Genomic DNA, 14,297 nt, shown 5'->3' with positions numbered 1-14,297 from the left:
GAAATTCAGCTCTATATATGGATGAACTACAAAGTTCAGTTCAAGTGTAGAGGGGGCTTTAAGTGGCCTTTTTTTTTCTTCCAGCTTTGTAGGAGGAATAGGCATATCCTTGGCATAATTTTGACACCGAGGAGAGTCATTTTTTTTTAGGTTAAAATCTCTTTCCTGGACTGTTCTAGGGACTGCAGTCCTAACCGTAGTGCTTCCAGCACCAGTGTTTGAGAGGGAACCTGTGTTACAGGACTGAAGAAGCTGCTGGTGGTGAGGCACGGTCTGATCTTTCTGTTTGATTCTCCCTTTGTTCATTTTTATTCCTCAGTTTTTCTTACCAGTGGACTATTATGTAAGTTCTTTGAGATCTTAAATGGAAGTGCAGCTGGAGTATAGACAAACAGTTCTGGACTTGACTGGGATGTGTGTACGTCTGCCTGTCCTCACTCTGCTCTTCCAAGTTCGTTTTACAGTTTCTTGCTCTGAGCATAGCTGCAGTCATAGGAGTCAATTGGACACTGTTAGTAATTGGATATATTGTCTGGAAGTAAAAGATCTAAGAGCCAACATTAAACCCTTAAACAGGACATGTAGTAAAAACAATATACTGTGGCTCCCATAGGACTGAGGGAAATGCAAATAGTAAGATCTCATGTTGGATTCAGAGAGATACTCCCAAGTTTAGAAGCGTATTTGAATCCTATCCCAATAATTCAAACTTGTTAGATCTGTAAAATTAGTCTGTAAATCTCACAGGAAAGGCTGTGGGGTGTTTCAGCACTTTCATTTGTGCTCCTGGCAGGAACATGAGTATTAATACAAAAACATAAAAATGACCATGAAAGTAACTTTTAAAGCAGTCGCAGCTTTTTATTCTCTTTCAAATCCTACAGAAAGGATTACAGTTGTGGGAAAAGATTTAGCTTACTTTCTATTCAGTCTAATTGGCGTGCCCAGCCTTGATATATTAAACCATACATTGTTAATGTCTTTATCATGTCTTTATTTCTTGTCCCATTTCAAGGTTCAGACCACGGTCATCAATCCTCACCAGAAAACAGTTTCCTTTCCTAGGGCACTGCATTGTAAATGTAGCAGTGATTAAACCAGGAGCCCTGAGGGGCGGGGGTTATCATGATAACTGGTACCTGGGAGGGGAGGGGTCTGGGTGAACTTCCCTGAAGTAAAGACAAGAGTATCACTGGCAGGGGCTCACATCTGTGATGTTCTGCTCAGCCTCAATCTGTAGGACTTTTGCCTATTCTCCTTCCCATAAGCTGTTCTCACTGTGGTGCTCCAGAAGCACCATAACCAGGACAAAGATGATGAAGTCTTTGGGATGTGAAGTGCTTTTCTACTGGATGTCTCTGTGGCATTTCATACAAGGACGAAGGGGCAGATCTCCAGTGGGCAGCTGGGCAATATGTGGGTGTGTTGCAGTGAAATCAGCATGTTTTTTTCCTTTAGCAAACTGGAAATAGACTCTTTCCATCTGTGCCCAGAGACAGGAGAAAAGGCAACAAGCATGAACTGAAACATGGGAAATGCCACTTAAACATAAGAAACCCTTTCTTACTGTGCGGGCAGCTGAGCACAGCCACAGGCTGCCCAGAGAGGCTGTGGACTCTCCCTTCTCGGAGATTTTCAGAAGCTGCCTGGATGTGGTCCTGGGCAGCCTGCTCTGGGTGGCCCTGCTTGAGCAGGGGTTGGACCAGGTGGACCCTGAGGTCCCTGCCAACCTCATCCCCCTGTGAGTCTGTAACTCAGGTGCAGCTAACTCTTGAATGTATGGCTGAGCCACTGCACAGAAGGGACTGTTGTGTTGGAACTGCACACAGCAGCCTGCATAGCTTTACATCTCATAAACCCTGCCAGACCTGATCTGAGACTACCAGCATTCACCACGACCCACAGAAATACCCCTACGTTGCTTGGCCTAAGGACTGGCTAGTGTTTTGAGGCTGTAAATAAATGGCAGTAACACCAACTACTTGCAGATACACTGGTGCAAGTGGTTCATCTCATCCCTCCTCCAGAAGATGAAGAGAAGCCTGTGTGACAGTGAGGAAAAGTCCAACAGATTTTGCCTTCACTGGCAGAAATAAGTTATATTCCAAGGTAGTAATATTGCAGGAGACAATATTGCAAGACAGGTCTGTCCTCTTTGGTCACATTGGATTGTTCTGGCTTTGCATTCTGAGGAGGTACATGTGTTTTGTGCACCCTGAAGATGTTCACCCCTGTCTTTTCAGCACAATTGTAAATCTTACGTGAAAAAAGGCATACATACATTAAATGTATATCTATATATATCTGAATATTAAGCCTAAGATTTTGGTGGAGAAATGACCTGTGTCTCAGTCACTCACTTCAGTCAGCACCTTTTTTGCTGTGATGTGATAGCAAGTGTCATCCCTTCTGGTGTGTATGAGCGTGGAGGTTTATAGCCTTCTTAATCAGCTATACCACAGAAGTACCTGAAGAAACTAACTGCTAACTAACTAACAGAGGTATCTGAGGAACTAACCCATCAGGGCAGGCAGGTTTAATAGCAAACAGCTAGAAAGTGCTCTTTCCAAACAAAACACATTTCTGTGTTTCTTTCAGTTCTGTTTCCGTACCATTTGCAATGTAAGTAACTCTTTCCATTCACAAATGGACAAACACAAGTATGCGTTCACTCTTCCAACTCCGGGAAAAAGATTGCTAACAGGCCAACATGGAGGGGGCCCAGTGTACCTGGAATAATATGAAACACCTTTTTTGTGTGTATTAGTTTACATACCGTGTTCAGGAAACAGGGTACAGAAACTTCCTTAAAACTCCAGGAACAATAGCTATTGTTGGTTGTCGATATGGCATGAGCTCATATCCAGGATACCGAGAAAGGAACTCCTGACTACAACTAATATACTTCTTAACTCCTGGTGTGAAAGAATGTATTTATTGTTTTTGCAAAGTGAGATGGGGAAATACGGCTTTAAAAAGAGGTGGCTTGCATGGCAGGACAAAAACTGATGTTTTTTTCTCTTATTTTTTCCTCTTAAAAATGTAATTAAGGAATTTCTTATGGAAGAAAAAAGTTTCATAGTTGGGTTCCCAACAGCCTGGGTCAAAAATCTATTTTGAATTTGACTGCATTATGGGAAAATGATAAGATTAGTGTGACAGGTCTATAAAGTTACTCTAACTTTTTTTTCTTGCCTACATGTGCAATAGGGGTGGGATACAATTGCAGATGTTCACAGAGAACAGAGCTCTTGGTCAAAATTATACAGCAATGTGTTTCTCTGGATTTTTAAAAAGTTGATTAGGGTAGAGGAGCTTCTTTAATGCTACAGCCTGTCAGTCCTTTAGGAGCACAGCCTTAAGTTGTTTGAAAAAGAAATTTGCAGAACCCTGGCTGTTCTATCTCAAACTGACACTTACACTAGATTTAGTGGATACTCATGACTAAATTGTGCACTACAAAAGGAAAGGCCTTGAAGGGAGCCTAATCTTTAAATGGTATGCGCCAGTTAAAACACAGGAGTGGGAGTTAGGAGGCTCTGCAGCATTTCTGATACTGTGGCACCAGTCACGTCACTTAGTAGAGGAAAAGGGAAATGGCTCCTATCTGTCCTGTGGATCCTCCACCTCTGAGGAGCATTACCTCTTTTCATCCCTTTAATGCTTCCATAGAGGCATCTGGAGTATTTTGACAAAGCAAAACTTTGTCAAAATATATCACTGTATTGACATGTGTTAGTCTCTGCAAAGCTTTGCTCAGATGGCTTTTGGGTTCTGAGGGAGTGCTTGCTTGGCTTGCTGGAGGTCTGGACTGTGTAACACCGCAGCTGAATCTGTGCTCCCTCCAAGATGAGCTCTACTTGGTCACTTGGAGCAGGCACTCCTACCTCTGCACTCCCAGTCCTGCCAGAAGCACCCAGCTGATGAACGTGAAGCAGGCTTCCCTGGGGAATGGAGTCATCTTTCCTTGGTCTTGAGACAAAAGCAATGGGCACTCAAAAGTATTACTCCTTAAAAAAAAAAAAAAGTCTCCTGCACCAAAGTCTAATTTTTAACTACTCAAATGACTATTTCAGATGGTCTGCATGTTTATGTTGTCATACAGACATCTTGTAGGGCAAGTATTAAGGCTTGTAGTAACACTTTTCAAATGAAATGGTAAATTTTTAAGGATAAGCTCAATCAATATTAAAAACGCAATAAATTCTAAGCTCTGATGTCTAGCAGTGGGGGGTTTTAGGCTATATATGTTTTGAGGCACCAGTTTGCTGTAGAACTGTGTATTATTGGCTATTGCACTATATGGATGTTGCAGAAATAAAAAAAAAACAGCTTTAAAGGCTTCATACTAAAGGGGAAAAATAGAGAGTACCTTTTGATGTGTTTTTTTCTTATTTTCTTTTAGTTACTTGTCCATTGAACAATTCTCAAAATATCAAAGTATTTTGCTAACTTTTTCAGTGAATAAGTCTTGGTTAGAGACAACTCAGAGTATGTTTTAATATGTGCACTTTACATTTGTTACAAAGAGAACATGGCATTCTTTTGGTTCCATGGTTGCAAGACTTTAAAAATAAACTAGTGCAACATTGCAAATGAGATAAGATGCATACTTTGACATTTACTTTTGTTTCTCCAAATTTTAATGAGAAATTTAAATAACTTACTATGAAACATGCCTAGGAAGTGGTAAAGCTGTGCAGTGTGTGGCTTCAAGGCAAAAAGGGTCTTGTTCAAGTTACTCTGTACAAACAGGCCAGTATTTGTTCAGCCTGGAGTTGCTGATACACTTGGGTCTAACTCTTGATTTCCCAGGTGAAAAGCAAGGAGTTTTGGATGAGTCTTGTTCTGTGTTCTTGGACTTTCTCATTTTAAGGACATGTAGGAAAAGAATGCAAAGCAAATCCAAGTTCCTGGAGGGCAAAGTTAAGTGAAACTGCCTCATAGCTCTTAGGTCCCAAGGCTGTGATGCTGAAGTGACACGGGGTAGATGCTCACACCCATTCAAAGCCCTCCACACACACAGCCCTTGACCACCACCTGTCAGTAACAAGGTCAAAACCCACTCTTAGAACCCATATTTAACTGTGTTCTCAGACAAAACCCAGCCTACTTAGCAGAGGAACAACATCCTCTCCAAACCTGCCCAAGTGTGCCAGCAGATAGGTGCAAAACTCATGATCTATCAGAAATGTGGCTACATGCTAATATCAGGAAGACAGACATTTTTTAAATGAGCTTGGGTTTAAAGTGAGTGCTACTGTATTTAAAGAATAAGAATGGTTGTCTTCTATTGGCTAACCATGGGATTTTCTTCTAGAAAATAAGGATGCATTTGTCTTGCTGTGGTTAAAAATCACACCACTTAGTGCTGAAATGAAGAAGACTTTGTATCTAGTCTTAAAATGTTCTTCAGTATTACTGTTGATTCCTTACACCAATGTTTGTAATTCACGTACAATGCTGAGAAAAGCTGTCTAGTTTGAAAAAAAATCTCACTTGACAGATAGAATTAAATAATCCTTAAAGTATGCAGAGACTTTGCTTATATTTGAGAACACTTTTCCAAATGTTCATATTCCAAGGCAGCCAACTGGACAGCTCAGCTAGTATAAATCTGAGCAGGGAGAAGTAGGTTTAGAACTACTTTTGTAGGACTATTTTTGTTACCTTGGAAAACTACAGGGATGTTAGTTTAGCAAGTTGCAGCTTTGACTAGAAGGTCATATACTCTATACTTTCCACTGTATAATCCAGCTACAAAAGCTGCTATAAAGACAGCCTTATAAATGTTCAATTGCAACCTTGCTAAATTAGAATAACAAAACATTCCTTCCTAATGGGATAAGCCTTGCTGTCATACCTTCTGATGTGTCTGTATCTCCTTTGATTATTTTACAGCAAAGAAAACAGAAGTTGTTGTACCAAAAATACTGAAAATACTTAATCCTACCATGCCAGCTTTTTCCCGTTGATTTTGCTGCCAGCTCTGTATCAATGTTTATAGACATTCTCCTTCTCCCCCCACTCCTGTTTAGATTCCCATTGAAGAAGTGCAGGGAGTATAGCTGTGCAAGTACGCAAATGCTGGCTGCTGTGGGATGATACGGAGACAAGTTACTTAGAGTTTTTATTTTATTTTTAAACAAATGGATTAAGCACTTCTGTTAGTACAAATAGCACCACAGTAACTGGGCCTAAATGAGAAGGACTCCAGCCACTACGCTTCTCCACAGAGGACACTCAAAAACTGGGGCTGGGCTTCTCTCTCTTCAGTATTAGGACAAAGGTACTGTGAAGTGCATGGTGAGAGGCTTTTTGATTGTGAGGTATCAGACAGTAATATTTTGTTACAAACATAACACTAGCAATATATGTCACTTACCTGTCTTATATATGTAACTCTCAAGATAATTTTTATCCTCATGATCCAGCAACTCTCACACTAGAGAAAAAAATATTTTCCTTACCTTTCCTCTCACAGTTCTTTAGATCTATCATTTATCTATTTTTGTAAGCATAAGTGATGAGATTGAAAACTATTTCACACTGATTCTGTAGTAGAAGTAGCAATCTAGATTCTGGCATCATTTTGTAAAGTTCAAAGAAAAAAAAAAATAAAGGAATATGCAAAAAGCTAGGTGATGTTTTGTCTTCCAGGTTGTAGTCCAAATATAGGATTTAAGGAGTTCTCCTGAAAGAAACTAAAACAGTCATGAAAGGTGTGGTGAGATTAAAATATAGTCTTACAGGTTATTCAGAGTTCCCAGTTCTGCTCTGCCATGCTGTCTACACTACTACTTGCAGAAGAATGGACACATTCTGTCTTGTATTGAGTAGGGGCTGTATCCCTCAGCTGTCATGTGAAGGAGATGACAAGATCAGTCCCTCTGACTCTAGTTAAAACAGCTAACTTTGCAAGTATGTGCTGAGAATGTGTGTTAGAGAAAAGTATTTGTTTTTTTTTCAGAGGTCATTCTGAAGTCTTCTAAGTATCCCGGAGTAATTAAAATATCTCACTCTACCCACAAGGTGACAGACTCTTTTTAGTTCACTTTCCCTTTTTGTCACCTGGTAGCTTCATTTTTGTGACTACGGTAAATTCTTTTAATGGACCTTGGATCTCTACTTGCATGAGCAATCTTTAATCCAAGCATAATTCAGCATCTCAGAATTTCCAAAGGCAGATTTATTTGTGTTGCATTGCAGAATTTCAGGTTATTTTTTTTTTATGTTTCTTTGCTTTTTCAAAAAACACAACAGTCATGGTCAGGAAGAATTCCTCTGGCCAGCCTGGTGTACTCCAGCATGATCCAGTTGCTATGGTTATGTGGTTATGAGTGTCAATCTATGTAAAGATGAAAAATGTGTAGTAAGAACATAAGCATTAATGTGAGATATCTCCGTTCCTTGGTTTACAAGAGCATCACCACTACGATGGCATAATCATGATGGACTTGTAAGACACCACAGAAAGTATTCATGTAGCAGATAATGAGACAACATATAATCCAAAACTTCTTTGCCACAGTCAATATAAATAACATGGAAAACTGATACTAGAGGGGAAGCCTCTTCCAATGTGTTCCGCTTCTTTTCAGCATCTTACATTCAGAATTGTCACAGAAAGCAGCTCAACAGCTTTCACTATCAAAGCATCGTAATTCCTCCGCAAACCTGATGGTACTGTGGACAATCCAGTAAGAGGAGGTAGATCCATATGGCTCCTTAAAGGGCACTAAGACCAGATCCCTTTGCAGTTGCCCCTCAAAGCTGTCCCACAAAAAAAAAAAAAAAAAGGTGTGATATTGCTAGGACTGACTGACCTCGTATTCTCCAGTACTCTTAAGTTTTAGCTTTATAGTTGCAAGCAACTTTGAAAAAAAATATATTCCTGACTTATAGGGAAGAGGCTTTATTTTGCTGTGCCATGTGGATCTTTTTTTTCCCCCTTATGCTAAGTATTTGGAAGCTCTCCAGCATTTCCAATATTTGCACTCCTGCATCCCTCTCTACTGCTGTTATTTTATCCTGCTGCATTTTAATCCATCAAATTGTAAGTCCTTTTCTCAAAGAGTAACCAACAGCATTTTAAGCGTGAGGTAGGTACACTTTGGACATGAGACCAAAAAATCTTTGATGTTAAGAATGAGTTTTTAATTATGGGAACAGTGTGCCACTATTTCAAAAGGAAAACCAAGTATTCCTTTCCCCAGCTTTGCTTCCACCTGTAGTTCTGCATCCATATGCCATAACAGACATGACCATGGTATATCAGGAGGCACCTCATTAAAATACTCCTCCAGAATGAGAGCGATCCAAAAACAAGTGCCTGGATTTAATCAGACAGAGGAGGGAAAAAAATCCAAGGCTCTTCAAATCTCAGTTGACCTCTCAAATTCAGACGTTACTGTCTGTTTTGTATGGCTGCATTTATTCCTGGTTTTCAGACGGAAGTTGAGATTGGGAACAAGTTGAAAACTTTTAAGTCTGTCTCTGTGAAGAGGCAAAAGATGTATTCTATGTGTCTTTACTGTAAGATTTAGTCAGGAATCTGCTAACAGTGTGCTTGGTGAGCTGGTATTCTCCAGCCTGCAAGTCCGTTTCATATGGTAGACACCCCTTACAGACATGGGACTAGACAAGATCAGGATGGGCAATAAGGCATTAGTGAAGTGAGAGGCAGCTCACTGACTTCCAATGGTACTTTCTGGCATGCTGAAATGGAGGAGGGCAACTGCTATTCATAGCTGTAAGTTATTGGCTAGCTATGTTGTTGGGCACCAAGGAACAAGTTCTGGCCAGCACTTTTTTCATTATTGTTCATCAAGACTCTTCTTTTCTCAAATGCAACTTCCCCAAAAGGAAGCCCAGACATTGAGCAAAGAAATAAAGCACTAACTCAAAGACAGAAACTAACCCAAAATATTCCCTTTGCAGTGCTTTTCACTAAAACCATGTCACAGCAGTGCTCCTGTGTCTGGCCAATACTCATGTCCACACGAGTAGCTGTGTGTGTTGGGTGTGGGACTTTGCCAGCTGTTACAGAGGCTGAGAGTTTGTAAAGACTTACAAGCAATACCTGACTTCTTTGTATCCAGCTGGTGTTTTCATCCTTTAAGCTAAAAGTGGTGCAGGTGGGGCTGTTCTTTCTAGGGTGAACAGCTGAGTGGAGGAGGGAGGAGAAACTCCTGACCCACAGTGAGCAGAGGGAAGGAAGGTGAGCGTGGGGAGAAGGAGCTTGAGACATATGCTTATAGGTCAAAGATACTGCTGTAGAGAGCAGGGTGTAAAACCCACAGCTGGGTCTCTGGTGATGAGAATGAGTAGTTCCTATATACCAGAGAGTACCATCGTACCTGTGCAGTTTGCTGCAAATCAGAGCCATTAATTTGCTTGAATCCAGGCTTGAAAGCAATGACCTACTTGCAAAAATACAGCTACCAGGGGAAGGCTTGGGTATAAACCTTTTATTTCTGTTCTGCTTTAGCTAGCCTCTTTTAAGTTTTCTCCATTTAGTGCTGGCTAATTAGTTTATAATCTAATTACATTTGGCTTGTTTCTCTCTCTCTCTCTTTTTTTTTTTTTGTTTTTTTGTTAGTTTGGTCATCTTTAGGAAGCTCACTATAAGGAAAACTCTGGGAAGATGTAGTTCAAAGCTCTGACTGAGGAGGAATCCCATCAGGCTTTCCTCTGCCTGGTACAGGAGAGACCCAACCTGCATGGCTTGCTGCTAGTTAGTATTTGGGCAATGACACCACCCTCTCCCTAACTCAATTAAGATATGAGAAAGCGAGGAGCTGGTGGAGGCCAGCAGCTCTTAGACTGCTGAGCTGAGGCAAGCCACGCTCCTGTTCCTACCCTAAGCACAAGCAATGACCTGGCAGCAAGCTGTGTAACTCACGTTGGCTGTTCTTATGGGTGGAATGCTTTTGGGGTAAACATGAAGAATCAGTGTCTCACCTCTTTTTGATATGCGTTTGTTGTATATAATGTAATTAAAAAAACTCACTATAATCTTCAGATGGATTGCTAATTATGAAAGAATAACCAAACCATCTGCAATACAGTTGGGCATAGGAGGGCCTGGCTGACATCTTAGAAAATGAAAAGGGGATTTTTGAGAAACTTTTCCTATTAATTCATGCTGCCTGTTGGTCCTGGAATTCCTGTGGATATTACTGGGAATCAGTCATCTAATTACAAAGGGTCTTCAGTGACCCATTTGATTCTCCTATGCAATAATGGTTAGATTCGCAAGTTTCAAGAGCGTTATTTTTTTGTTCTGTTTTCCTGAAAACTTCTTGCTGTCCATCCACCTGTTTGAAGGGGCTATTTTATATTAAGCAAAGATATTCATTCAGGTCTTATTGTTGGGCTTGCTGTCACCTATTTATTCCTAAAGCAAACTCAAGGTTAGAACTGACTAATCACTAAAGTGATGGTTCCTTACAATAACTAGTATCCATGCAAAGATCTCATTGCCTTCTGCTTTTGAAAAGTCCTCGGCCTTCAGATTTTATTGTGAAGTCCTTACTAGGTCATCCAATTAATAGATTGACCTATATTTATTTTATTTCTCTTGCTACAGGTTAATTTTGTGGAATTCAGCAGAGAAATAAAACACAAAATAATGCTGCATCAGAAAAAAAATTATTGCAACGTAAGTTGAAAAGCCAAAACTGAAGGGCAAAGGTGGCAGGAAAGGGGGTACAGTACATAATTTCTGACGGCAAAAATAACAGCATCTCACAGTTAGTGCATTCAAATCTGTTTCTAGCAACTAATAGTTATTTCTTTTGGATTGAGGGGATTAGCAGTAACAGGTGATAGGACTTTAAAGTGAAAACATTAAAATAGTCTACTTACCAAAGAGTGTGACTCTTACGATCTCTTCATTGCTTTGTACTGTGTTTGTATCAATATAGCAGTTTGTATTTGCAGCTTCTAGAAATTTAATGTAGCAACTGCTACCATCTTATTAAAAGATTGTGGGTTTTGTTTCCTTTTTTTTTTTTTTTTTCTTTTTTTGTTTTGCTTAATATTTCCCGTCTAGTCTCCAGAAATAAGGTCTTAGGCTAATACCTTACAGAGAGGTATTGGGGACTGCCTTTGCTTAGTCCCCAAACAGGGCTAGCTAGGTATGTGGACTAGCTTGTGTTAGAGCTCATTTGGGCACCACAGGATTTAGAGCTGTAGCCATTCAGAGAGCATTAGCACTTCGAAAGTTTTAACCGACAAAAGCACACTTGTGGCTCGAGGAATACAGATGCTGAGAAAATGGTTAAATTCATGTAATGATTTGGATCTTCAGGACCACTTGATTCACCCTTGCAACCTTGTCTCCAGACAGTGCCACAGGCTTAACTCACCTGCCAAGAAGTGTGAGCATTCCTTCGAGTCTCTGTAAAGTGCATCTGTGTGCAACTTGGATAGCATTTACAAGGCATAAAATTACTGTTCAGAGTAACTCCCTTCAGCTACTTTTAAGTCAAGTGAAGTAAGAGTAAATATTTTTCAGCAGGTTGGCATTCCAAATGCCACTTCTCTTTCTGTCTTTGGAGTCCCTTTATATTTTTGTATGCATATATTTCATGCAGGTTCAAGCTGAGACATTTAGGGGTCAAGGGAAAGTGAGTCTGGAAAAATCACAGAACATTCTTGATAAATATTCACCAATATGGTAAATTCCATTGACGTATGTTTTTTAAAAAAAAATAAAATAGAAAGAAATATGAATACCTGAAGTGCTAAATTCATATGTAGAACTTTGTGTGTGATGATAAAATGAGAAAAAAAATAAATTTAGCTTGAGATTTTGTTGGTAATTTTAGTATTTACAACTTCAATTAAACATATCCATTACTGTTTTCTATGGTGATGAATATGTTTTTTTCTGAGAAGGAAATTATATGCTGACATGACAAGCATAGCACTAACCTGGAATTTTATTGCTAACGTGACAAGCAGCAGGGAAACTGTTTATCAAGCTTCTGGGTGTTGTGTTTCTGGAGCAGAGGTCTTGCTTCATTGCTAAGGAGCAAGGCTTGGCTAATGGAAGCATGCCACCAGATGGCGGAGAGGGTTCCCACTGTGCTATGTTGCTCCAGATTTTCAAAAAGGAGCCCAGTGCTGTGAATTCTTGCCCTGACCATAGTAGATGCAGCCTTGTTTGAAGAGGTGTGTAGGTTTTGCCACGTTGCATGGGACTCTGTGCTATGACACCTCAAGCACTTAAGTATGGCTATTTGTCTGCTTTGGCAATAAGCTTGGGCTTAAACTTGCTCTGTCTTCTGGGTGAATATTTCTATTCTATGTGAATATTTACACCTTTTGTTCTTGCTACTTCTTTCTCATGTTAACAGGTTCCACACTTATGACAAATAGTGCTTGGTCATGTTTTTTCCTCTTTCATGGAACAGATTTTCATAATGGCTAGTCCCGTTACTCCCAGTTCTGTGTGTCTGCTGGTGCGCTGGGGAGTGCTGCTCTGATCCAGGTCCACTCTGTTCGCACAAGTGAGCAAGGCTCACTCCTTCTCTGGTCTAATGGTGTTGGTTCACAGCCCTGAAAGAGTATGACTAGCTCAAAACTTGATTCTTACTTTTTCAATACAATCTGACTTCCTGTACAGCAGATAGGACACTCTGCTGCAAGTCCATTAGCTAGACTGTGTTTTGTTTTCCCATTTTCAAACCCAGAGCTGAATCGTTCTTCCAAGGGGCAGGACCAAAAGGTTGAGTGTGGGCTCTCTAGACTCTGAGCAGGCTCTTTTTGCAGTGCCTGTGAGTATAATATAGGTAAGATAACTCTCTGGACAACTTCAGACATCCTAGGTTAATTGTGTGTCCCCAGCAAACACCATCTCATTTGGAATCAGCATGATCAAGGTTGTGAAAGATCAATTTGTTGTTCTTTGTTCAGAAGATGTACTGGCTTTTCCTCTTTCTCCCCCTCTTAAAAGCAATCTTTGCTATCTCATTATGCATGGTCTATTCTTGTCCACATTTCAGATTCTGCTTACTTCCTTACAGTTCCTTAGGTTTTGTTTTCATTTTTTCTAAAGTCGTGTTATCACCTTGTTTTAACTGATTAATGCAGAAAAGGGCTGGATGAATAATTCATTATGTATGATTTAATCAAAGAATTTACGTTTCCTTTTGTTTCATAAAATGTCTGCAAATATATCAAAGCTTTCTCTCAGTTATTTGTTTTTGCAAAATTATTTTGCTAAATAATTGCAATAAATATTTCTTTGTGTTGGAAGTGTAGCATTCTTTGTGCAAGAATTTGACATGGGTATCTAACACCATTACAAAGTCAGTAGAGACAAAGTGGAAAGTTGTTATGGGTTGTTTCTTTTTTTGAGCTCTGCTCCCATAACTTCTGCCTGCACCTTGCTTGAAGAATCAGAGGAAGATAGGTCTGTTTTGGAAGGAGGTAGAGAACTAGGTTGTTTCTTCTCTTATTCTGTATCTGAAGATTTATTTAGAAGGATGACCCTGTATTAGTTACACTTCAAATGCTCATTTCTAGTCCCTTTAGCTCTAAAGAAAATATTGTAGGCTTATCTTGTGTTTTTACCTTCCTAAATTCTGATGCTTATTTGTCTGAGAGCCAGGTTATTAGGCATATACTTTGTAATGTGTATGGAGGAGAACAGACAGCTTCTACCCAAGTAGTAGTTACACTATATATTTTGTCCTGTCATGGATCTCTGGTGTTTTGTTTAATGAAGTTAGAAAAGGAAATAGCAATTGTTATTTGCAATGTTTCAATCGCTCTGAAATCCACAGACAAGTACTGCAGCTCATAGAAGTAGATGTAAAATGGCAAAAGCATAGCTGGTGTAGGAAAGATTTATTGACTGTGCAGGAAAGGTCTGGAATCTGGGGGCAGTGGATTGGCTCTGAGCATTTAATTTGGTGTAAATGGCTAAACTGATAAGAAAATATTGGTATCTGGCAGTGTCTGTTATCTAAAGACAAAAGCACCTTTACCAACAATTACCCCCTTCAGATTTAGCATCATACAGATACTTGTGTGTGTCTGTGTGTGTGTGTATGTACATTAACTTCTTTTTCTTTTGTATTATATGTGTGTTTATTTTTTATTTTAATAACCATTCTTACAGAGACCGAGGAAAGATCTGCCCTCTTAAAATAATGGCAGAGACAGAAAATCAGATGGTAGTGGGGGGAGGAACAGCCTTGAGGAGACTGTTTATGAAGGCTTTCATTCCATCATGTACCTTGGACATAGCTCAAGCGAGGGAGAATCTGCTATGCCAAATCTAA

Source organism: Cygnus olor, chromosome 1 (genome assembly GCF_009769625.2).
Source record: "Cygnus olor isolate bCygOlo1 chromosome 1, bCygOlo1.pri.v2, whole genome shotgun sequence".
In the NCBI taxonomy this organism is placed as follows: Eukaryota; Metazoa; Chordata; class Aves; order Anseriformes; family Anatidae; genus Cygnus; species Cygnus olor.
Note: the sequence above shows the minus strand (reverse complement) of the source record.